The sequence below is a fragment of the Cervus elaphus genome, chromosome 18 (assembly GCF_910594005.1).
Source record: "Cervus elaphus chromosome 18, mCerEla1.1, whole genome shotgun sequence".
Lineage (NCBI taxonomy): Eukaryota > Metazoa > Chordata > Mammalia > Artiodactyla > Cervidae > Cervus > Cervus elaphus.
This window is the reverse complement of record NC_057832.1, coordinates 62,462,676-62,487,921: the sequence shown is the minus strand read 5'-3', so window position 1 is coordinate 62,487,921 and position 25,246 is coordinate 62,462,676. Positions and strand designations below refer to the sequence as shown.

The window sequence follows — 25,246 nt, the reverse complement described above, 5'->3', positions numbered from 1 at the left end:
TGGCTCCTGAAGCACTATTTGCTTCACTTTCTTAGATCCAGATGCTATTAACCAAGAAGTGGGTCAATCAAACCAGAATAAATCTTGCAGAGACCCCATTCTGCTAAGATAATGTTTTCATGATTTATGCATTGTGGCCAAAAGATGTTGAATATCAGTTTTGATAATTAAAATACCTCTTCTTTGCAATTCTGAAAGAACTCTTCTTATCTTGTGCTGTATAAAGATGACAGAAGAATAAGTTGAAAACCAAACTCATGTGATAAGTCTCATGTAGATTACCTATAATTAGTATTTATGTGTATATGTTTATATTCTGGATAGCTTTGCATTATATGCAATCATCACTTAAGTATGGCTCCAGTAGTACCTACACTAAGTACAAATCTTACTTTATTAATATAAATGTTAAATCAATATTTTTCAAAATTTAAAACAGCATTTTATATTCAAACTCTAAAATATATGTTCTCAAACTCTAAAATATATGTTCTCAATTAATATATGTTCTCAATATGTGTTCTAAAATATATGTTCTCAATTTAATATAGGTTAAATCAGTATTTTTAAAATTTTAAAAGAACATTTTATACTCAAACTCTAGTGCTTGCTTCGGCAGCACATATACTATACTCAAACTCTAAATATATGGTCTCAATTAGTATTTGAAATTCCACAATAAAATGGATATTGTGTTAGATTAAGGCAATGGGACAGAACATTTCTATATTTCCATGTCTTATCTATTAAAAAAAATCACTGAATGAAATTTTGAACCAGATTACCTAAGGGTAGCATCTCTTAACCTGGTTTAGATGCCCTGTTAATTCTACCTAAAATTTCGTTTCTACATTCCTTGGTGACACAGATGGTAAAGAATCCTACAATGTGGGAGACCCAGGTTTGATCCCTGGGTTGGGAAGATGCCCTGGAGGAGGGCATGGCAGCTCACTCCAGTATTCTTGCCTGGAGAATCCCCATGGACAGAGGAGCGTGGCAGGCTACACTCCACGGGGTTGCAGAGAGTCAGACATGATTGAGCGACTAAGCACAGAACATACCTGTCCAGTTCCATGTTGATTGATCAATAGATTAATAGATCCATTTAACAATTATGTATCTAGTGCCTACTGTTTGTCAGTCAGTGGTTTAGATTTATTGGGCTCAAAAGTGAATTAAACAGACAAAAACATTCCTTTTCTTGTGGAGTTCGTAATAATCACAGTTAGGATACTAATTGTAGCGAGCTCTCTATATTTCTTTTGGTGGTTTCATAGTATTTAGCCTTTGCAGAGCCAGCTTTAAAAAATCCTCTAACTATTTTCTTTCTTGATAATTGCAACATCTGTACAAAATGACAAAGATATGATGTTCCTGTCATGTAAATGCCTGATGCAAAAGAAAAAAAAACCAAACAACCTTTTGCACGACACATCCCAAACCCTTCATAAATTTTGGTGGGAATGGAATAACTCATATAGAATATGGACTGCCTTCTAAATAATTTAAAAAAAATCATTCCCTATTTATCAGAAGTTTGTTATTGTTTCTCTTATTCTATTTGCATACATCCCCATTGCCCAACAACTAGAATTAAGCCTGTAAGTTTGTTGCTCTGCTGGGGTTTGATTGTTTAGTTATTTTCTTGTCACTGAAACGTTGGTTATGCTATCAACCTTTGTGACCAATGTTTATTTGTGTTCTCAGATTTGACTGTAGTTAGCTAGTTTATTTTGAGATAATAAAATAATCCTTAAGTTTCACTATTCCCTAAGAAGACCTATGCTGAATTTTCAAACATATAACTATATCTTATGAAAACAGTATGTAAAATGTTGGTGTAATTTTTACTTTTGAACATCAATTAGACTATGACCTATATGAAAATGTATTTTATTTATTTATTTCAGATTTTAGTGTATTTTGCCAAATCATGACATTCAATAAACAAAATATTTTGTATTATGCTTAAGCTTTGCACAAGGTAATTTTTTTTTTTTTTTCTGTTTGGAAATGATTAAATGGTAGTATTTCTTTTAGGACATATCTTCATTTTTGTTAATTAAAAGATAGAGTAGAAACAAAGAGTTCCAAGTAACATGTTAAAAAAACAAATCTCTTTTTTGAGTATCAGGGAGTTCCTGGGGGGAAAAAAAAAAAGACAAGAAAATTAAACTACCTAGTAATTGTTCACTTTGTTTACTACAGTCCCTTACAAGAAAAGACTTCAAACTCTCTGGGAATGTTTGAATGATGCTCTTTCCTACAATAGCAATCCTTAAATAAATATGTAATCCAATTTAAAAGGCTAAAAGAAATAGAAGAGGGAGTATTTGTAAGTGTGAACTTTTATTCAGAACATCTTTGAACATCTCAGCTTAAATTGAATCCCGCCCCTGTGTGTGTATACATATGCACGTGCCGTGTTGCTCAGCACACTGAAATCACACATACTCCTCACTATACTGCACACTCCGTGAAAGCAGAGTCATGGCCGTATCTCAGGGCGTGGACAGGGCCCGACACAGTCTGCAGCGAGTCCACGTGTGTGAGAGTGAGAGAGCTCCTGTCTGCCTCCCTGACTCTGCTCTTGCCTTCTCCAATTTCTTAGTTTCCTTTACTGGCTTAAGGTTTTTTTTTTTAAATTAAAAAAATTTTTTTAAATTCAGCTTCCCCCCCCCCCCAATCTAAGTGATCATTTGGTATATAATTAAGTGATCACTGTGATAAATATTCAATTACTTAAAAAAATTTTTTTTTCTTGAGGTTTAAGTTACTAAAATAAGACATGCTTATTTAAATAAAACCTATATGCTGCAATCTTGATATGCTTTTTATTTTTAAAATTAGCTTCTTGCTTTATCTTATTGAAAATGGACTTTGGTTAAAGAAATGCATGTGCTGAGTTTAAAAATCAAATAAAACAGAAGGTTTATTGTAGTGAAAAATAGCAGATGTCTGCCTTGCACCTTCCCACTGTCCAGTCCAGCTATACAGAAGGAACACATTTCTGGTATTTATAACCATAATTATAAATGATATGCTTATTGACATTACTTGATTTATCTATTTTAAACATTAATTTTGGTTAATGAAAATGGAGAAATTAATGGGAGAGAATGGCATATCAATAAAAAAGTGACATAAAAACTAAGCTGATATATGCTACAATAGAACTCTACGTAAGTGTTTTGGGCCCATAAAAAACAGGTTGGCATTTTAGGTCTTCCAGACTCCCTTTAAGAATAGCTGTTGTTTAGCTTCCACCAGCAGTAAACAAGAGAGCTCATCTTTCTGTATTCTTGACAACACTGAGTAGAATCCAGTACTCAGATTTATGCTATTCTGATGATGTAAGTGGTATATCATTTTAATTTGCATCTTCCTGATAAGTGACTTTGAGCATTTTAGACTATTTGAGAGCTGTTCTGGCTTCCCCTTCTAATAAGGCAGTGCCATTTCAAGTTTTTACTTATTTTTCTATTAATTTCTTCTGAGTATTCTAATATTGATTCTTTGTTGGTGTTAGGCTTCTCTCAGTTTATCTATGATGTCAGATGAAGCAGAGCTGGACCCTATTATCCTCCCCCCCATATCTTCTGCCTGTTTTTTGTCTGTGGAAAACTTTCGTCAAAGAATAAGTTTAATCAGAAAAATGAGAACATGTGGAAACAAAGGAAAACAATCAAAGGAGACCAAATAACGTACTCGTTAAGTATAGTCAAGGACCTTTAATTCCTTCTACAGGGCTATAGATAACATTCTGAACCTTATCCAATGAGCTCTCTTACAGATACTAAAACACTAGGTGGAAGAAGTTAGCTGTATGATGACCAGGCTGTTCCCATGACATGCGGTGCTGGTGGTTTAGTTGCTAAGTCATGTCTGACTCTGGCAATCCCATGGACTGCGGCCCACCAGGGTCCTCTATCCACAGGATTACCCAGGCAAGAATACTGGAATGGGTTGCCATTTCTTTCTCCAACTCACAGCATAAGTGACTACAGTTCCAAGAATTGATTGCAAAAAAGTGGGAACAACTGGATCCTGGAATTGATAATTAACTGTATCTAAAACAATTAAGATGACAGTAGTCAGACCGCTGATGACCAGTTTGAAGATGACTGTGAGATGACTGTGCTGTTTCTGCATCTAGTTTCCCTGCCACACTTCTGTCTGCAAAAGCTCTTGCCCCAGTGGTTGCCAGTGCAGGGGGAGTTGGCCTTTGGACAGACATCTGCCTCCCTCCCCAGTTGCCAGCATATGAGATAAAGCAAACTTTTCTTTCCACCAGCCTGACCAATTAATTGGCTTTTGAGCAGCAAACAGCCAGACCTCACATACCTTTTGGCAACATTAGTCACTGAAAAATTCTCATTTTAACTTAGTAAAAGTCATTAATTTTATGTTTTGTTTCAGAATTGCCTTTTACTTCTAATTTTCAAAAAACTCTGCTGAGTGTTTTCTATTAGCTTTGAAAAGGTAACTTTCACATTTTTAAATTGTTTGTGTGCATGTGTGCTTAGTTGCTCGGTTTTGTCCAACTGTTTGCTGCCCCAGGGACTGTAGCCCGGCAGGCTCCTCTGTTCATGGGATTCTCCAGGCAAGATTAACTGGAGTGGGTAGCCATTACGTTCTCCAGGGGATCTTCCCAACCCAGGGATCAAATCCTGCATTGCAGGTGGACTCTTTACCATCTGAGCCACCAGGCTCTTTAGTTAAATTTCAAATTTATATATGGTGTAAAGTAAGGAGCTAAGTTTTTGCCATATTCTGAGACTATTTTTCTTTCTCTGTACAATGAGTCAGCACCAACCTTTTCTTTTACTTTTGTTATCATCTTTATCATATATAAAGTTATCATTGACCTGTGAATTTATTTCTGAACTCTGTATCTCTGTGTCTGTCCCTGAATTTGTTGTGTATCCTAATATTTGATAGAGTGAGATTCTTCTGTTTGCCCTTCATTTTTTAACTTAACTTTGATAATAATAGACATTTTATAACTTATACTTGAAAATGGATTTTTAGATTTTATTTGAAAGTCTAGAATTTATAGGTTGATTTAGGAAAAATTGATATCTGTGAATATGGTGAAGTGAAAAATAAGTCAGTATAGAATTAGAAAACAATTTAGGCTGCTACATTTTCATAAGAATTTTTTTTTTTTTTTTTTGGTGGCATATAGCAGGCAAGAAATTATTGGAGAAGAAAGATTAACATAAGTAAAGTCAAGGGTGGAGTCTGCTCCTATGCAAAATTTTGTCATTGAGAGAAATATGGAGAACAAAAGCAACAGAGAAAGAATGCTAGAATGCTAAGAATAGGAGTTTGAATTACCTATATTTTTGTAACTTTGAGTTAGGTAATACTTAAGATTAACTAAAACAGTGGTTTCAAGTTATGCTTTGCAGTATATATATAAGCTTCCTAGAATACCCCCAGGGTAACTGGTGAAAGAATAGTGGTGGTACTGAGTATTTGGGATCCTGATTCAGTCAGAATGTTTCATTTTTATCTGCCTAATTAATTGACCTCTCACCAAGTTTCCATTGGAAGAAAGGATTTTTTAGCCAAAAGTGTTTGGAAATGATTTAGATAAAATTACTGCAATGCCTAAATGTTCAGTGAGCATGGTGTATGATGTCAATCATCATTTTCAGTGCCTGTGGAAACATTGCTAATTGAACATGGTACTCTTTCCTGTTGCAGACGTAGGTTTAGTCTCCCTACAGCTTTCCTTGCGGTCCCTAGCAATCAGAGTTGCATGTTTCTTTCCCTTTCTCCCTTGCTTTTCACTTTTCTTTCTTCTGCTACTTGTAAAGCCTCCTCAGATAACCACTTTGCCTTCTTGCTTTTCTTTTTCTTTAGGATAGTTTTGTTGGCAGCCTCCTGTACAATATTAGGGACCTCCATCCATAGTTCTCCAGGCACAGTGTTGACTACATCTAATACCTTCAATCTATTTGTCACCTCCACTGCATATTCATAGGGGATTTGATTTAAGTTGTACCTGGCCAGCCTAGTGGTTTGCCCTGCTTTCTTTAGTTAAGCTTGAATTTTGCTATGAGAACCTGATGATCTGAGCCACAGTTAGCTCCAGGTCTTGTTTTTATTGACTGTATACAGCTTCTCCATCTTCAGCTACAAGAATGTAATCAATTTGATTTTGGTATTGATCATTTGGTGATGTCCATGTGTAAAGTCATCTCTTGTGTTGCTGAAAAAGGGTACTTGCTATGACCAGTACATTCTCCTGGCAGAATTCTGTTCGTCTTTGTGCTGCTTCATTTTGTTCTCCTAGGCCAAACGTGTCTGTTACTCCAGGTATCTCTTGACTTCCTGCTTTTGCATTCCAATCCCCAATGATGAATAGAACATCTTTTTTTGGTGTTAGTTCTAGAAAGTCTTCTAGGTCTTCATAGAACTGATTAGCTTCTTCACTAACTGTGGTAGGGGTATAGACTTGAATTACTCTAATATTGCATGGCTTGCCTTGGAAATGAACCAAGATCATTCTGTAATTTTTGAGGTTGCACCCAAATACCGCATTTCAGACTCTTTTGTTAATTATGAGAGCTACTCCATTTCATCTATGGGGTTCTGGCCCACAGTAGTAGATATAATAGTCATCTGAATTAAATTTGCCCATTCCTGTCAATTTTAGTTCACTGATTCCTAAGATGTCAATGTTTATTCTCACCATCTCTTGCTTGACCACTCACAACTTACCTTGAATCATGGATCTAACATTCGAGGTTCCTATGCAGTACTGTTCTTATCATCAGATTTTACTTTCATCACCAGACACATCCACAACTGAGCATCATTTCTGCTTTGGCCCAGCTACTTCATTCTTTCTGGAGCTATTAGTAGTTCTTCTCCACTCTTCCCCAGTGGCATATCAGACACCTTCTGACCTGGGAGAAGAAATGCTTACTATCAGTTTGTTAATTGTGGAAAGATCTACAAAACTCATTAAGTGTGTGTTGAAGAGGCAATTGAAATCAGTCATGTTTTCAGTTGGAACCCTTGAGACATAAATAATTTTATTCTTATAAATTGCAAAATTTAATCATCAGAAGTTTAAACCTGGGAAATCAGGATAAGAATGGGAAGTAAAGTCTGTGTTTCTTGAAAGTGTGATCAGTGCTATTGCTGTGGTCCTTACTTTGTACCAAACAGTGGCTTTAAAGTTTTCCAAAATGTAGGAAAGCAATTTTATACACGTTTGAAGATTCCCAAAGCAATGAATGCTGTATACTTACCTTTAGGTTTAGTATGTTTTATGGTGAAATCATTGAACTAATTGGGACATAAATGAAAAATTAATTTTCAAAGCAGTGACAATTGTTTGTCTCTATTAACAGGGCTGCTCTAATGTGATACTGGAATTGAATTTACCTTGGGCTCCATATCAAGGTTGACTTGCAAGTCTTCTTGAAGATCTGGGAGAAATAGGTAAGTGGCCTTTTGGTGATAAGTCTCTTTCATTCATTGTGCTTGTTTTTGTTTTTCTAAAGCTTATTTTTTCCTTTAAGTTTTTGGATAAGTATCTTTGCTCAAAGGTTTTAAAAAAAAAAAACACAAAAACTATCAGTGAACCATAGAGACATATCATGTGTGGCAATAGGAGTTTTTACCACTGTTTCTTCTCTTGGGCTTTTTATTTCACTTCTTATTGTGCTCCTTCTTCCTTTTAAACCTGATCTCTTCTTCCTGATCTCACCTTGTCTTTTGAAAATTAACATGAATTTATGAAGAATGTGAATTTGATTTTGAAATATTAGGAATAAATGATTAGACAAGAAAAGCACTTGAAGTATTTTCTGTCACCATTATACTGGCCTATTTATACTGATGTTTTCAATACTATTTTATTAAGATCCAGTTGATACTTAGGAGAATCTAGAAATGTCAGAAACTAAGGAGAATAGCATACTACTAATGATTTTTTCTTGAAAGTTTGATTTTTTTAAATAAACTTCTTGAGATCTAGCAAATCAGCTATTTAGAAATCATTTATTTTTTTTATATTATACTTCTTTCAATATAATAGTAGTTTTCCTTGATATTTATGGTGCCAGTTTAGAGAACTTGAACTCCATTGTTTGTTATGAAACAAGGACCACAGAGATAGTATGAGCTGCAGTTCCAAGAGATGCAGATTTTATCTCCCACTCTTACTGTATAATGTCTCTGTGAAGTTAGTTTTCAGTGTCATTTCTTGATTATGGTATCAGTCAAGCAGTTATGTTATAGGGGGCCAAAGTTTTAATCATATAGTTACAAAAAGAAAACTAAAAAAAAAAATTCTAGATGAGTTGTTTACATCATTTCCCTCTCTTGTCTTTACCCCCAAAGAAAGGGGAACCCTGATGCCCTGACTTCTTAAAATTACTATTTTTTCTTGCCCATGCCACTTCAAAATTCTTTATCAAGTGGGTTCACCAAAAAATGTAGGATGGGTCTCAGGATCCTAGCTGTGATGCCTGAATTGCTGTAGCCATTTCTAAAACTCTATCTGGATAGATGCTCTGTATCTTCCCTGAGAGAATTTTGTCAATGTACTTGAATCATGTAGTCAGTTATTTCTCAGGTACTGTTTTGCCTATGGAATTTTGCTTGTTTTGTACCAACTTTATAATTCTGTCAGACATACAAGCAAAATCATTTCAGTTCAGTTGCTCAGTCCTGTCTGACTCTTTGCGACCCCATGGACTACAGCATACCAGGCTTCCCTGTTAATCACCAACTCCTGGAGCTTGCTCAAACTCATGTCCATCAAGTCAGTGATGCCATCCAACCAACTCATCCTCTGTCATCCCATGGAAGTCCCACAAACAAGAAGAATGACTCCACATGTATTTAGCATTTAAAATTTTGGAAACATTTTGATAACTTTTTACTTCATTTTACTTTTTCATTGAACTCATTAATTTTACTGTTGCATTTTTTATGATGTAAGTAAGGTGGCCATTGTATTCATTATTTAGTAAGTGGAGAAACTGAAAGTTTTGGCAAAGAATTTCAAGGACTTGGAAAAAATGGTGTAGCTTATTGTGATATTATAGCTAATAATAAATAATTACGTGTTATTAAAACTCAGATCTGCTTACACGCAATCTTTTTTTCTTCTGTTATTTGTTCTTACTATGGATAATGGTTATGCTGATATATCCTGTCATTGTGAGACCTTTAATATTAAATTCTCATTTGTGGAGTAGTAATAGGACTTTTGTTTTAGTAATAGCAGGGAAATTTTAGATTTATAAGTAGGAGTTACCTGAGAGTAAACATCATGGAACCCTGAAAGAAATGGCTTTTAGAAAATAGAGTCTTTTTCCCAGAAAGGTACATAATTGTGTATGTATTAAAATGCACAGCTATTTTCAAGAAATACTCATTTTCTTCTTTTCCACTCTTCTGTTCCTTTCCCTCCAGAAATCCCTTAAGTGAATACTTGTTTTCAAACGATTGTCCCCATTTTACCTCTCATAGAGGTTTACAGAACCTGACCTAGATTATACTAAATAAGAACTAAAGTATTCCACACAGCTTCCAACTGAGATTGTGTATATGGGTAAATGGTTACTTAAAGTGTGTATGTATATGTGCGTATTTTACTTCATAATATTTACAGTTATTTCCAGAGTTTCTATTGTAAGAGTATTAAATTCAAATAAAAGATCAGTTATTTCAGTGGAGTAGAAAAAACTTCATTCGCATACTTATACATATTGCTATAAGTTTGATAAATTGTAAAATTAGGCATCATACCTGACAAAATATTTGCTCTAATTTTCAAATTATTAAAAAGTAAGTGAACTATGCAGGAAGATGATTTGGCTAAGGAGGGGCTGGACAAGTGGTTCAAATATGTGGTGTGCACACATTTTTTGGTCAAATGAAACAGACTGAATAAAACTGTAAATACAGAGGCTATAGCATATAGCTGTTGAGAATGTAAGCTTGGAAATCAGATTGCTTAGATTTGAATTATGGCTCAAAAACAAACCTACCATATGTGAAACCTTAGATAGGTCATTTAAACTCTCTTAACTCTTAATTTCTGAATCTGGAAAATGGAGATAATAGTACCTATTTCTTAGAGTTAATTTGAGGACTAAATGTATAAATACATATGAAGAGAATAGTAAGCTTTTTTTTTGTAAGTTAGTTTTGTTTTGCTCCCTATCACGTGGGTCTCAAAGTTTGACTGTATTTTCCAGGCCACCTGATCCAGTGTCCTGACTAGCTTTCTAACTTTGGCCCATGAAATAGTAAAAAGGAGTTAATTTGTAAATGTGCATTCTGTGATTTGGTTAGCATGTGTATGAATTTTTGATAGCTGTATACTAATATTTTAAAGCTTAAAATGGCATACATTTATTATGTTAACAATTTCCATAGGTCAGGAGTCCAGGCATGGCTTAGCTCAGTATCTTACAAGGCTACAATCAAAATATTGGCTAGAATGCATTTTCCTTTGGAGTTCAGTGTCTTTTTCCAAACTTACTGGGCTTTGGCCAAATCCATTTCATTGCTTTTATAGGACTGAGATCCACAGGTCCTAGAGGTTTTCCACAGTTCTCATCCATGTGGCCCTCTCCATATACAGTTCACATAATAGTAGCTTGCATCTTTAAAATTAGTAGGAGAGTTTCTACTAATTGTTAGAAAAATAGAGTTACGTATCTATGTATGTGTATATATATTAACATAACCATTGAAATAGCATCCCATAATCTTTGCCAGATTCTGTTAGAAGCAAGTCATAGTCCTGCCTGCCTGTAAGGGGAGGGACTTATATAAGGCATGAACCTGGGGACCACGCTAAAGTTTATCTGCCACAGCATGTTAAATTTCTTAATTTAAAATTAATTTAACCTAGCATTTTAGTTTTTTTTTTAATTTAATTTAAATTTAATTTAAATTAAATTTAATAAAAAAAGTAATATTGTCACTAGTGTAAAATTTTATTCTCAGTTCTGCTTATAGTATAAGTTTCAATGGGCCATTCCTCTCTGCCTAATACTGATCCATTATTTTAAGCTGGCTAGCCACCAAACTAAAACAGCATGTCCTGGTATTTAATATTCTCTGACAAAACCCTAGTATCCAACATTTTCTCCTCATTACACTGATGTGTATACCTTGAACTTGCCTTACACTCGCCCACATCTTTGTCTGTGTATATCCTGTTGTTTCTTCTCCCTTGTCTCCTGTAAATGTAGAGCACATTTACATCTCTGCCTCTTCCATTACACTTGTCCTATTTCTCTCCTCCTTTTTAGCCAACTCAGGACTTTTCCTGATAGTATCATGTGTTTATCACCTGTAGCCTTGCATATAATCGTATCTTAAGAAACATTCACTAAATATTTGAAAAGTGAAAGTGAAAGTTAACTCAGTCATGGCTGACTATTTGTGACACCATGAACTGTATAGCTGTCCAGGCTCCTCTGATCATGAGGTTTCCCAGGCAAGAAGGGAAGCTCAAATATATGAAATACCTCCTTAATTCAGAACAGTGGTCAGTTTGAGAATCATATTTTATTTTATTTTATTTATTTATTTTTGAGAATCATATTTTAAAGGATGGTTTTTATAAATTATCTGCTCTTACAGTGACTCAGTAATCTGAAGTGTATCTCAATTAACCCTTAAATGACCTTTAGGAATCCAGTACAGCTTATATGTTTGAAACTGATTGCACATGGGAAGAATGTGAATCTTGGGGTCCAGAGGGTGAGCTGTGATAGGCAGCCTTTTAGATGGTCCTTAATGATCACCATCTCCTGGTTTTCATACAACTGTATTTTTCCCTCCCACATGTACCTTGTTTCTTGTGGCCAGTTGACTAGAATATGGTATAAGTAATAATATATTGCTTTTCAGATTGGGTTAGACAAGATATTAGGACATCTGTTTTGGGTGTTCTTTCTTGTTTCCATTTTTCTCTCTCTCTTTTTTCTCCTTCCCCCCTCCCTTCTTCCTTCCCCTTTCCCTTTTCTCTTTCCCTCTCAGACTCATGACTTGCTCTAGGGGAGGATAGCTGACTTGGTGAGATCCGTGTGGTGAGAAACTGTGCCCTCTGTCCAGTAGACAGGCCAGAACTATCAGTAACTACATCTTCTTGAGGAACCCTGAGCCTAAACCACCTAGAGGAACTACTCCTGGATTCCTGATTCCTGAAACCGTTTGACATAATAATTTTTTTTGTCCAAAGCTGCTAAATTTGGAGGTAATTTGTTATGTAACAGTAGATAATTAATATATTATATACTACCCCTGAAAATTATTTCCACAAACTTCATTACTATTCTGGACTTTGCAGGAAATACAAAGATTAATACAGTATACAGGTATACTGAACATGTGGTCTCTAAAGTAAGTGCCGTGGGGAAGGCATGCATGTTTATGAGAAAGTGGGCTTAAGTGAGAAGAAAATGTGAAATGTTTAGATTTCACCTGGTATACTGATTTTATAATATGCAGAGGCCTCTTCTAGTCTCCTGCTCATTGAGTACATCAATGTTGGAGTGTCAGGACTGGGTAGATCTGGGTGCTAGTCTGGTGCTGATTCACTTTTAGAAGAGCTGTTTGAAATAGTTAAAAAACAAATAAGCAAACAAAACAATAACAACAAAAAAACTCTTACCTTTATGGAATCTGAGCTTTTAGAATCTATTCTACTAATCTATCATACTAGTTTTCCATCGTTCTCCTTTAATGTCTTTATAGAGGTGTGAGGAAAGCATCTAGATATATGTATACATATTTGGGGTTCAGTGCTTTGAAATGTATAAGTTAGAAAAATAATTCATTCAGTCTCCATTAAAGTTAGTTGAGAAGTATGAATCAGCAAGTAGTAGAACAAATTTTTGTATAAATTCACATTAAACTGTCATTCCAAATTTTCTTCCTATTGATTATACTGTAATCTGGGCAAAAACACAGCATTATATATTTTTTAAATTTTTAAAAAATTTATGTAGTTTTTAATTGAATGATAATTACTTTACAGAACTTTTTCGTTTTCTGTCAAACACCAACATGAATCAGCCAGAGGTATACATACGTCCCCTCCCTCTTGAACTTCCCTCCCATCTCCCTCCCCGTCCCGCCCCTCTAGGTTGATACAGAGCCCCTGTTTGAGTTCCCTGAGACATACAGCAAATTCCCATTGGCTATCTATTTTACATATGGTAATGTGAGCTTCCATGCTACTTTGTCTGTACATCTCACCCTCTCCTCCCCTCTCCCCATGTCCATAAGTCTGTTTTCTGTGTCTGTTTCTCCACTGCTGCCTTACAAATAAATTCATCAGTACCATCTTTCTAGATTCCATATATATGCATTAGTATATGATATTTATCTTTCTCTTTCTGACTTCCTTCACTCTGTATAATAGGCTCTAGGTTCATCCACCTCATTAGAACTGACTCGGATGTGTTCCTTTTTATGGCTGAATAATATTCCATTGTGTATATGTACCACAACTTCTTTATCCATTCATCTGTTGATGGACATCTAGGTTGCTTCCATGTTATAGCTATTGTAAATAGTGTTGCAATGAACATTGGGGTACATGTGTCTTTTTCAATTTTGGTTTCCTCAGGGTATATGACTTGGAGTGGAATGGCTAGGTCATATGATGGTTTTATTCCTAGTTTTTTAAGGAATTTCCATACAGTCTTCCATAGTGGCTGTATCAATTTACATTCCCACCAACAGTGCAAGAGGATTCCCTTTTCTTCATACCCTCTCCAGCATTTATCATTTGTAGAGTTTTTGATGATGGCCATTCTGACTGTGTGAGATGATTTTTCATTGTAGTTTTGATTTGCATTTCTCTAATAATGAGCGATGTTGAACATCTTTTCATGTGTTTGTTAGCCACCTGTATGTCTTCTTTGGAGAAATGTCTGAAAATACAGCATTATATTTTTTACAAAGGGAAAAATTGAAACTGGTTCCTATAAAAAAAGGAGAGTTTACATTTGTAATATCTAATTTATGGCCTGGAGTGATCCACTAGTAAAATTTTTGGTACCATTATACAAAATAGCTAAATATGGATTTTAACTGGCTTGCTTTTCACTTCAACTGAACATTAAGTACATTTTTAATGGTCTTATTTGCTTGGAAGAGCAGCATTACAATAATTTGCTTTTTACAGCCTATATCAAATATGAACCAGCATCACTTATTACAAAGTTTGTGCTTTGGGAGGCATTTTCATGACATCTAAGAGTACTGCCCAACATTTCTTGGAATTAGTCTTTAATCATATCAGTTTCCAAAATGAGTTGTTGCTCATACTTACTGATTGTTTTGTGGTTAAACTCTAATCCACCAACTATATTTAAAATGTCATACAAATTTATAAGGAAAGGTTCACTGAAACTACTGTTATATTAGTAATTGCATGAAAATCTTACAGAAGAACTGCTATGCAGATTGAGTGTTTTCAGGGTTTTTTTTCCCCCTCTATGATATCCAGGGGGTGAATATGAAACTTCATTTTTAACCATTGGCATTTCAAGTTTTTACTATTATCTGCTGGAATACAAAGAACTATTACTGTAGGTGTCATGTAAAATAAAGTTAGAGTCTGAAGCCTACTTTAGCTGTTAGCCTTATTAAGGAGTTCTTCATGTGTTGAATCCAGCACCTGGTCTTGTGTAAGCTATGCTGTGAGAGCCTGGGGAGAGCTTTCTTTCTCTTTACTTTGGCTTTATTAAGACTCTGTCACATTTTCACTGTTGCCCTACCTTATCTAACTCTCTAGCTACAACTCACAGGACAGTAGGTCTAATATAGATTGACGCCTTTGTCTGAAGACTGATTGAAACTTGTGTCTTAGAGTTGCTAATGCTCACTGAACCATTTTATTGAAGATAAAGTAAATAAAATAGATTGCCATATGAGAATTCTCTGAAATCAAATGGAATAATTTGGCAGGTTTAAGCCCATGAAGAAGGCAAAGCAGTGAAACAGATGTGAATACTTTTTATGCTCAGTATATCAAGGGGAAAATATTCTTGTTATATTGGGCCTAAATTTTCATTCTTATTCATACAATTAAATGTTAAGCGTAAGTCTCAATTGGCCTATTATTTTTGGTCTTAAACAAGGGGTCCTCTGTATGAAAGTAACATGAATAATAACTTTTAAGACTATAATATTGTGGTGATTTTTTTCTTTGTCTTTTTCTCACACTTAAGCACATGAATCAGTAGCCTAATAAACAACACAAATGAATGAATTTGCTAAAATGCACTCTAGAATCTTAAGGTTGGGAAATAATAGTAAACCTTGGTCTACTAAAAGATGCTACCAATCTTGAGCATTTTATTCATTAATTAAGAGTGTATGTTCACATGAGAACAGCCTTTTTGGAAAACTGTCCTGTGATTTTTTTTTTTGTCACCTTTGAATATGTGTTAGGCTTATATTAATAATTTTAAAATATTTGTTTTGTATGTATTGTCATCTGAAATAATCTTGGGGAGGAAAAAAGAAGCTGGAGTAACCTTAGCATCTAAAATTCCATGAGATTTTAATGAAAATAGCATATGATAACATGATAACATGTATTGACATATTTAATTTGTAAAATACAAGGATCTGAGCACTTGTGTGAAGACATGTGGAAAATCTAATGGAGGAAAATGAAGATCTCTTATTTGATTGCCTGGGTCAGATTAAAAGTAAATATTTATAGAAGAAAGATCAATAAAAGGGTTTTGTTAGAAAAGTTTCTGAACTTGCTAATTAAAGACAGCATTTCTCTTCAACCTTATAAAGAATCTGTCACATTAATACTTTCTTCCATAATTTCTCTTGTGGTTTCTCCATATTCAAGATAACTTCAGTTTATACCCTTCTTAAATATTTAGTTCATTTAAAAATTTTTTTGCTAATACATTTCATTCATTTGTTTCTCAGATAATGATTCATGCTTAATTTTAGTTATAGCCATTAAACACATGTTTTTTCTTGTCTCTGGGTACCCAGTAATTTTTTCAGTTCTCACAACCATGAACTATTTATGCAATAATGATTTCAACTGTCATCAGTTAGATGCAAAGTATATATGACAGTTTCATATTAGCAATAAACCATCTTAAAGAAATCTTTGACACTCTGACTTTTCAATTAATATTGCCAATTAAGAACTGCTATCATCTTAACCATAAATTTGACCCTTTTTCTCCTATAGGGTTCAGTCAGGGTTCAGGGTGACTCTGATACTGTGCAAGGCTGCACAGGAATAAACATATTTCATGTTCCCTTGTGAGTGAACTCAAATAGAAGTTATTGCATTTCAGTTTTCCTCGTATACTACAGCTAAAAGTATAATCAGTTGTTGAATGCTTATTAAATAAGCATTTTATATTTTTTAGAGTTTTATATTATTTGTGCCCTTATATTTTATATTTGTTTTCTTCATTGTTATAGTATGTGCATATTTCTCTCTGATTAACCAGAAATGTTAAAATTCATTTCTCTATCCAGAACTGCATCTTGTTTACTCTAAACTCCAACCATTTATCTCCTTTGACATTTTGATTTTCAATATGAACTTGTCTTCAAAAAATCATGTGTAGAGAAGTTTTCTTGAAATGAGAGCATTATGCTGAGACTCTGAGAAAACTTTAGTCCCTTTTAAATATATTCTAGACATTTAGCAACATGCCCAACTGCAAATGAGAGGAAGTTGTAATAAAGAGGTGCATTTAGTGAGTCTGTCTCTGATCCCACCCTTGATTTCGTTATACCGTACCTTCTCTCTAGTCACCCTTTAATTCTACTTTCCAAGTTCTGATCAACATGCCAAAGAATGGCTATTTCCCCTCATCTCTAGGACATAGCATTTGTGTACTTCCAACTGATTTTAGAGTCAGCTCATGAAAGGTCATTAAAAGGGTAGGGTTATCACTCATTACCGAATGGCAGTATTTGAGTGTTAAAACATTTGTGAATTGTGTGTTAGAAAGCAGAGATAAATTTCTGAGGCTGATGATTAGTAGAAGTCAATCCATAACTTACTCTTATTGAGTTGTAACTCTTAGATTTCAATTACCATCGCGATTACTTAACATATTTATTGACTTCTATTTTGCACATTATTTCATATTTTTATCTTGTTAGCTAATTTAAATATTCTTTAGGAATTTCCATGTTGTTACAATGATTGGCAGAATACACATTTGCACATATGCAAATATGAATCATTCAAGAGAAATGACAGTATACAATTTTACAGTCACAGCGTACGAAATTTTGATGGTAAAAATGTATTGGCTTATTAGAAATTTATGTATGTGTGTGTGCTCAGTGGTGTCCAACTCTTTGCAACCCCATGGACTATAACCTGCCAGGCTCCTCTGTCCATCAGATTTTTGAGGCAATGATCCTGGAGTGGGTTGGCATTTCCTTCTCCAGGGGATTTTCCCTGCCCAGGGAGTGAACCCTCATCTCTTGTGTCTTCTGCATCAGCAGGCAAATTCTTTGCCACTGAGCCATGAGAGAAGTCCTAGAAATTTATATAGATATTCTAATATTAATTTACTTAATGCATACTGATATAGAACTTCCTATTGCCAAATACTTCTGTATGTTATTTTAAAATAGTTAATCAAAAGACTTGAACTAAAAGTTTTCTTTTTACTTACCCAGATTATGTGATAAATAAATAATTGGCAATTTTGCCTCTTGTGACATCAACACATAGGTATTATTACTGTGTGATTTTAATGTAGCAATGAAATGAGCTAAAAAATATTAACTCACAATAACTTTAAGAGGAGGTACTATAGTCTCATTTTAAGATGGAGAAACAGATATAATTAGAAATTAGTAAGGATAGAGTCAGAATTTAAGCTTAGGCAATCTGGTTTCAGAATTTATAAGTTTAGCCTGGGAATTATTTTGGTGGATACTTCCTAAGGTCACTCCATAGTGAGTCACACTTTTAAATAATTCCCACCCCTTGAGTGAGGGCAGAACATGTTGCTTATTTCTAGCCAACTGAACATGGCACAGGTGGTGTAATAGTCATTGCCATGAATATATTATGTTATATAAGACTCCATCTTAACAGACTGGAGCAAGAGTTTATCCTGCTGGACTTGAAGAAGCAAGCTAATGTCTTTTGAGAGGACTTGAGAAATTGTCATGTGGCAAAGAACTGTGAGCAGCCTCTCAGGAGCTGAGGCAACCTCTTCCCTTCATAAAAGCAAGGAACTAAACTGTGCCTATTGTCACATGGGCTTGGAGGATAACCTGGAGCTCCAGGAAAGTACACACTCCAGCCAACACTTTGCAAGAGTCTGAGCGCCAGCTTATCTGCTCCAAGACATCTGACCCACAGAAGTTTTAGGACAATAAATATACGTTGCTTAAACCTATTAGGTTTGTAGCAGTTTGTAGTAAATTTTACACAGCAATAGATAATTACAGACACTTGAACAACATAGGTTTGAGATGCATGAATCCACTTGTACACTGGATTTTCTTCTGTAAATTGGTACTATAATAGTACAGAATTTGTGGTTGGTGGACTGTGTGGAGGGTCCATACCCCCACAACCAGCATTTTTCCAGGATCATCTGTAATACAGTTGTGAATAGTTGAAATAAAACCCTAAAGACTCCACCAGAAAATTACTAGAGCTAATCAACGAATATAGTAAAGTTGCAGGATATAAAATTAACACACAGAAATCCCTTGCTTTCCTATACACTAACAATGAGAAAAAAGAAAGAAAATTAAGGAAACCATTCCATTCACCATTGCAACAAAAAGAATAAAATACTTAGGAATAAATCTACCTAAAGAAACAAAAGACCTATACATAGAAAACTATAAAACACTGATGAAAGTAATCAAAGAGGACACAAATAGATGGAGAAATATACTGTGCTCATGGATTGGAAGAATTAGTATAGTGAAAATGAGTATACTACCCAAAGCAATCTATAGATTCAATGCAATCCCTATCAAGCTACCAACGGTATTTTTCAGAGAACTAGAACAAATAATTTCACAATTTGTATGGAAATACAAAAAACGTCGAATAGCTAAAGCAATGTTGAGAAAGAAGAATGGAACTGGAGGAATCAACCTGCCCGACTTCAGTCTCTACTACAAAGCCACAGTCATCAAGACAGTGTGGTACTGGTACAAAGACAGAAATATAGATCAATGGAACAAAATAGAAAGCCCAGAGATAAATCCACGCACCTATGGACACCTTATCTTTGACAAAGGAGGCAAGAATATACAATGGAGAAAAGACAACCTCTTTAACAAGTGGTGCTGGGAAAACTGGTCAACCACTTGGAAAAGAATGAAACTAGAACACTTTCTAACACCATACACAAAAATAAACTCAAAATGGATTAAAGATCTAAATGTAAGACCAGAAACTATAAAACTCCTAGAGGAAAACATAGGCAAAACACTCTCCGACATAAACCACAGCAGGATCCTCTACGACCCACCTCCCAGAATATTGGAAATAAAAGCAAGAATAAACAAATGGGACCTAATTAAAATTAAAAACTTCTGTAAAACAAAGGAAACTATATGCAAAGTGAAAAGACAACCTTCAGAATGGGAGAAAATAATAGCAAATGAAGCAACGGACAAAGAATTAACCTCAAAAATATACAAGCAACTCCTGCAGCTCAATTCCAGAAAAATAAATGACCCAATCAAAAAATGGGCCAAAGAACTAAACAGACATTTCTCCAAAGAAGACATACAGATGACTAACAAACACATGAAAAGATGCTCAACATCACTCATTATCAGAGAAATGAAAATCAAAACCACAATGAAGTACCATTACACCAGTCAGAATAGCTGGTATCCAAAAGTCTATAAGCAATAAATGCTGGAGAGGGTGTGGAGAAAAGGGAACCCTCTTACACTGTTGGTGGGAATGCAAACTAGTACAGCCACTATAGAGAACAGTGTGGAGATTCCTTAAAAGATTGGAAATAGAACTGCCATATGACCCAGCAATCCCACTCCTGGGTATACACACTGAGGAAACCAGATCTTAAAGAGACACGTTCACCCCAATGTTCATCGCAGCACTGTTTATAATAGCCAGGACATGGAAGCAACCTAGATGCCCATCAGCAGACGAATGGATAAGAAAGCTGTGGTACATATGCACAATGGAATATTACTCAGCCATTAAGAAGAATACATTTGAATCAGTTCTAATGAGGTGGATGAAACTGGAGCCCATTATACAGAGTGAAGTAAGCCGGAAAGAAAAACACCAATACAGTATACTAACGCACATATATGGAATTTAGAAAGTTGTTAACAATAACCCTGTATGCGAGACAGCAAGAGACACACAGATGTATTGAACAGTCCTTTGGACTCTGTGGGAGAGGGTGAGGGCGGGATGATATGGGAGAATGGCATTGAAACATGTAAATTACCATATGTGAAATGAATCACCAGTCCAGGTTCGATGCATGATACAGGATGCTTGGGGCTGGTGCACTGGGGAGACCCAGAGGGATGGGATGGGGAGGGCGTTGGGAGGGGGGTTCAGGATGGGGAAAACATGTACACCCATGGCAGATTCAAGTCAATGTATGGCAAAACCAATACAATGTTGTAAAGTAAAATAAATAAATAATTTAAATTAAAAAAAGATCCCATGTTACTTGCTGTTAATAATTCTCATAAGTAATGTGGAACTTGAAATGATTTTTGAAGAATGTGGCTGATCTGTTTGGAATTATAACTACATGATTGTGAAAAATCCTTTCCACCTAAGAAAATCTGATTGAAGGTAACAGTATTTACATTTGGGAAGATCTGAAGATATGTTTGGGAAAGAGATATCTATTAAAATTTTTCTGATGGCTTTACAAGAAATACCAACTAATAATAAAGTGAATCTGAGCATCATTGAAGCACTTTAGTAGAAGGCTTGTTTGACCAAAGCACTGGAGGCAAGAATAACTTTCAAAGAAACATTCATCTTTCATGTCTGCTGGTAACCATGCCTAACTCTCTTCATGTAGATCATTTTTTACCTCTGTTTTATGTTTCCTTAGTCTGGTCACCCTTTGCTATTTGTTGTATGCCTTAGAAATCTGAAATTAGTATTTATCTTTTTGAAAATACATATTTTATCTCACATTTTTAAATAGGTCATTTAGTTTCTTTACTGCACATGTCAAACAGTTGAAAACTTTGTGAATCATTGTCATCAACAATTTTAAAAGTAAGCTAATTTTAATCAAAACATGTAAAAGTGGAACACTGACAGCATATATCGATGCTACAAGGGTGAGGAAGGTATATGATATTTTATTCAATCATTTGTTACTTTATACTTTAGAGCTCCAAGTTTTATCCTACATGTATGGAATATCTTAATGAAGCTCTCTTGATTGTTTAATAATTTTTAAATTATGATGATAAAAATAAATATAGTGCTGGATATTTAATAGAAGTACTTAAAATGCAGTTGTAATTCAATAATTTATATAATTAGGTAAGTGTAGTTAGGTACAATGAATAACTACATTTTAGTTTGTGTGATAAGAAATAGGCACATGGATCTACTCTAAATTTTTAAAATCTCTCACTACAGGATTGTTTATGGTATCGTAAAATAAGTAACCTAGTATTTATGACCACAGAAAGTAGCCTTTAAAAAACACTTTAGCTTCTATAGGTCTTTAGCTAATATGAGTGTCTAATTTTTACATCTTTAACTCTTTAGTAATCAACCACTTGGGGGATAGTGTGTGTATTTTTTTTTTTTTTTTGGTGGGGCTCAGTGTTGGACTGGAGAATAAGTAAAATATGTAAATTTTATTGAAAGTACCCTTCACTGTTATTTTAAAAATAGGATTTGTATGTGAAAATTCTGAGATTCAAATTTCTTTCTTTCTCTATGATCTGTGTTCTTTTCATGATACTTTGTCTTTACTGATTAAAGTTAACATTTTCCACATGTTCTCCTTAACCCATCCAAAGAAGTGGTTTGAAATATTTCAATAACAACTTTACAAGCAAAATATTTAAAAATAGAAAACAATTCTGCAAGCTAAAAAGACACATTACATATACAGTCAATAGTAAGCTACATCCCTTGTATATATTTTATCTTGAAATATTTTATGTAATTTTTCTTATGCCCTTATTCTTTATATCTTTTGATATTATTGTTTATATCACTAATATGAAAATGAAAAAATACAATGTTTGACCTCATTTGACTTTTTTGATGTTCAATCAGTTAAAAGTTTGTAAGATGTTTAATTGCCAAATGGTATGGTCATTATTCATATCATCATTTGATACATAATGTCAACTGAATTGCCTCCCTGGAGTACACTGTGTTTCACAGATCAATAGATTTACCAAGAGCTTGAAGGAGAGCTTTAAACATTCATTGAAAAGAAGGAAAAATATATCCCTCTTTTAAAATGGCTTATGTAGTCATTTTATCAGCTTCATAATTATTTTATTTACTTCTGCGACTAAATCTCCTTGTAACAATAGTTTTAGAGTATTACAGCTTCCTTAACCAAATTAAATTATAGTGTGTTAATCAGATTTATTTTACTCAAATGCACTGAAAACTGTATAACAGAAATACAGAGGCAGATTCCTTGAATAAATACTGCTCCTGAGATTTATCCTGAATAACTTCCATTTAAAATACAGTTCTCAATATTCTCTACCTTTCCCTTTAATAATTCATATAAAAGTATCATCTTATTGTATTAATATGTCCAGTCCTTATTTGTTATGAAGGAATTGTCAGAGTGAGAGTTTGTGGACTAGATGGGCAGTTGTTCCTTCTTCCCCACCCCTTAGATGCCCAGCATCCCTGATGCAGCAGCATGCACATCAAATAGCGTGGTTGCATTAGTTCCCCTTGCTCCCAAGTGCTGCAGGCCAGTAGGGCCAAGACACACGCTGTGCACACGGTGGGCATACAAATGTTGTGCTGAGTTGCTCAGTTATGTGTCCTTCTTTTCTGGCACAGAATGCTGCAGTTTTCATTGTTTGTGAGGTTTTATTGTTTCCAAGATCTCCCAGTGGGACAGATGTGTGTGTCTGTGTCTGTGTTTGTGTGTGCATGTGCGCACGTGTGCGCACACAGCTGCTCAATTGTGTCCAACTCTTTGCTACTCCAAGTGCTATAGCCCACCAAGTTCCTCTGTCTATGAAATTTCCCAGCAAGAATACTCGAGTGGATTGCCATTTCCTCTTCTAGGGGATCTTCCTGACCCAGGGATTGAACCCACTTCTTATGTGTCTCCTACCTTGGCAGTAGATCACTAAGCTACCTGGGAATCTCATACATGCATTGCAACTAAGAAATGGTGAGCTGTGGAAATCTGACACACTTCTGGAAAGCAGTAAACAAGCCTGGGATTTAATACATCATCCTTCTAGGTTCCTCACCTAAAACACAACCCTGAGCAATGGACCAGGTGAAGACAGGATAGGGTCAGGGTCTTGCATTCTTGGTGAATCTATAAGAGCTCTAGGAGGGCCAGATACTCACAAAGGAATGTCTTTCCACCCCTGAACCCTACACTGTGTCAGTGTCGTCTTGTTATCCACAAATTACATAAACTCTGTGGCTTAAGACAACACAATTTTATTCTTTTATAGTTCTGGAGGTGTAAAGTATGAAATGGATCTCACTGGCCTAAAATCAAGTTGTCAGCAAGGTTGTGTTTCTTTCTGGAAGCTCCGTGGGGAGAATCTTTTCCAGCTTCTAGAAGCCATTACATTCCTTGGCTCTTGGACCCTTTCCCTCTTCAAAACCAGCAATGGATGGTTGAGTGTTTTCATGTCTTATCATTCTGACATTGCCTCATCTGCCTTTTTCTTTCACATTTAAGGATTATCTGATTACTGTATGCCTGCCAAATAATCCAGAATAACCTCCTTATTTTAAGGTCAATTTATTAGTAAACTTAATTTCATCTACATGTTTAATTCTCCTTTGCAATATAATGTAATAGGTTTCAGGGCTTAAGATGTGGGCATCTTTTATGGTGGAAGGCTTTATTTTACTTACCACATATGCTGTCTTGGCTTTTGGTGATTTTTATGAGTTGCCTATGTTACTGGCCAGTCTGATTAATCTGACAGAGGTTGAGATCAAACCACTCAATTTGTCTTATAAAGCATGCAATTAAGGCTACTATTAATATGATTCCAAGCAGCAGGGTAAGGACAACCTGCAGTATTGATCTCACTAATGCCCCCAGAGCCCTGGACTTAGCCAATTTTAAATAAATACCAAGAACGACTAACAGGTCTTATTTTAATCAGTCAAGATAAGTATAAGGCCAGTCAATTATCCATTATAACCCACACAAGGGAGTTTGGACTGACATGCTGATCTTTGGTGTCATTGCCAATTATTACAGGGGGAAACAAATGGGCCAATGGAGAGAGATATCTATGGCTCTTTCTCTCTCACATAAAAACATATTACTGAAAGGGGTTTGTTTCTCCTCTTTGAGACATGTTGCTAAACTTCGTCTGGATCACCATTTCACTTTAGTTTGACTTGGTCACACGGGCAAGGTCACTGCCTAGCTGTGGCTTTGATTGCCATGCACTGTATAACTCAAGGCCAGTAGGCATCAGACAAATCATATGGATTTATATTGGGAAGACATAAGTAAGGTTTAAGGATCAAGGAGCATTAATTATTCATCCCCTCTCCCACTTCCTGGAGATCTAAAGTATTCTTTCCCCTTTTTCCACTTTTCTTCATAGTCCACTCTAGGAACCTGGGTGAATAATATATTCAACCCAGTGGTCATTGTACCTATGACCTAGGACTATTTTGATTCAACTATAGCATGCAGGAGACTGACCTGCAATTAAGTTTGAATTCTCTCAGCCCCCTCATAACTGGGTTGCCACCTGGAAGGTATACTAATCAGCCCAATCAGTTGGCTGAGGTTGAACTGAAACAGTCCCACTGTAATCTGAAAGTGTCAACGGCAGTGAAGTACCAATAGACAGTGTATCACTGGGATACTGATATGTGCATGCTAAGTTGTTTCAGTCATGTCCAACTCTTCACGACCCTATGGACTGTAGCCTGCCAGGCCCCTCTGTCCATGAAGTTCTCCAGACAAGAATGCTGGAGTGGGTTGCCATGCTCTCCTCCAGAGGACCAGAGGACCGCATCTCTTATGTCTCCTGC

The 25,246-nt window shown here is 35.3% G+C and overlaps 1 protein-coding gene across 3 annotated transcripts in view; it reads left to right on the top strand.

The window, feature by feature from the left end:
- Positions 1–25,246, top strand: part of FOXP2 (forkhead box P2) — a 630,928-nt gene that overhangs the window by 195,814 nt on the left and 409,868 nt on the right. For all 3 annotated transcript variants that reach the window (XM_043873380.1, XM_043873379.1, XM_043873378.1), the window contains one exon: positions 7,371–7,461. The gene's annotated coding sequence lies outside the window, so the exon portion shown is untranslated. The remainder of the gene's footprint in view (positions 1–7,370; positions 7,462–25,246) is intronic.